Below are 1882 nucleotides of genomic sequence, written 5' to 3'. Positions count from 1 at the left end.
CCCCCCCAGTGGGAGGTGGGAGGGGGCTGGCCTGGGGGGCAGTGAAGTTGGCCCTGAAACCCGTCCTCACACTCGGCTGCCCCGGCACTTGGGTCCAGGACCATGGGAGCTGACAGCCTCACTCCTGTCCCCCACAATCTGGGCACTCAGGGCATGAAGGGCACCGGGGCCATACCTGTGTGGCGCTGTCTCCGGTGGTCATCCCCGGCAGGGCGGTCCTGGGTGCCAGGTGTGTCGGGGGTCCTGGCTCCCCCACGAGGCTCTGAGCTTTGGCTGCGCTGGATCTGCACGTGCGCATAAGTGACCCACCGTGTCCCCCTCTGCCCGCGTCCAGCATCTCATGGTGCGTTGGTGCCCAGGCCAGACCAGGCCACACATACGTGTGTGTGCACACACATGTGTGTTGGGGATGCGGTGAAGCGCTCGTGCCATGCCAGGGTCATGCCAGCTGGTGCCTCTCCCTTGCACCCAAACACACCAGAGCCACCCCCTTCTGCCCCAGGGGAGCTGGAGCCCCAGCCCCCTGGAGTGGCACCGAGGCCCAGGGCCTGCAGCAGCACCACCCCTGCCCCTAGCACCCACCCCCTGCAGCAGGGTCTGTCCTTTCACTGCCCATCCCAGCTGCCCCCAGACCCTGCCCAGGCTGGCTGTTGCCAGGGGGTGCAAACACCAGTGCCCCTCTTCCCCCTGCATTGGCCCCTGCACCCCCATTCCCACCTCCCTGCTCCCCCACCCCACCCATAACAACCCCCCAGGTGGAGCTGACTGCCCCAGCCAGGCCCCCTGCATTCCCAGCCCAGCCCAGCGCCATTAGCGCCCCCTTGCCACCGCTGCCCAGCTGATCCGGCCTAGCTGTGCACCCCCCCTTCCCCATGCGGTGCTCTCCAGGCTGGGCCGGGCGGGGGAGCATCCCCGGCGCCGGGGGACGGTGGCTCTGCAGAGGCGCCTGGCAGCAGCCTGGGCTGCTCAATAATTCATGGCTGCAGGCTCACTCGCTTGCTCACGCATGCACGATGCCCTCCTTCGGGGCGGATGGGGTGCAGGCTCCAGCTAGCAGGAGGGTGCTGAGCCCTGCCCAGGGATGAGGGCAGGAGTCCTGGCCCGCAGGCCCCCGCGCTGGGCCCTAGGCCCTGCTCTCCTGTGGCCAGTGGAGCCAAGGGGTCCTGCGCCCGTCGGCGAGAGGCTGGGGACAGCTCTGCACAGAGCAGCGCTGCGTCAGCGCACGCGCCCGGAGATGCCAGCCCCGCACGGGCCGCTCGGGCCAGGGGCTTGGGCCACCAGTGCTGCCCAGCCCAGCCCGCCTGAGCCGTGCGGAGTCCAAGACAGCGGTCAGGGGAGCTGCGGCCGGGCAGGGCGGGCTCCGCTGGGCCTCATGACCCCCAGGGAAACCGAGGCACGTGGAGGTGAAGCAGCTTGCCCACCACCCCGTGGCCAGGGTGGGACCTAGAGTCACGCCCCGCGCAGCTCTTCGAACCGAGGAGTCAGGGCCCCCAGCCCCCCCCGGAGCAGGGCTGGCTCCCAGCGCCCCCACCCCTGCCGCAGAGGGCAGGCTGGAAGGAGTGGGGGCCGAAGCCCTGGGCGACAGGCGCCGAGCCCAGCCCCCCGCTCCCTCTCCTCTCGGAGAAACCGAAGACGCTGGCGTGTCCCGGGGGCATGCGCTGGCCTCGGCCCGGCACATCCATTAGCGGCGCTGCCTGGGCCCGGCTCGCCTTTATGCATCTGCCGCACAGCAGCTAATGGCAGCCCCCCCGCCCCGCGCCCGCCTGGCGCCCGGGTCGATGCAGCCGGAGGAGTGCGGAGACCCGCGGCCCCGCGCTGCTGGCAGCGGGGCAGGCCCAGGGCGGGTCCCTTTTGGGGGGCACAAGCCGGCCGGAGCTGTCGC

This window comes from Crocodylus porosus, unplaced genomic scaffold, assembly GCF_001723895.1.
Source record: "Crocodylus porosus isolate Cpor-Errol unplaced genomic scaffold, CroPor_comp1, whole genome shotgun sequence".
NCBI lineage: Eukaryota > Metazoa > Chordata > Crocodylia > Crocodylidae > Crocodylus > Crocodylus porosus.
The sequence above is the reverse complement of the archived record's forward strand: the minus strand, read 5'-3'. Positions refer to the sequence as shown.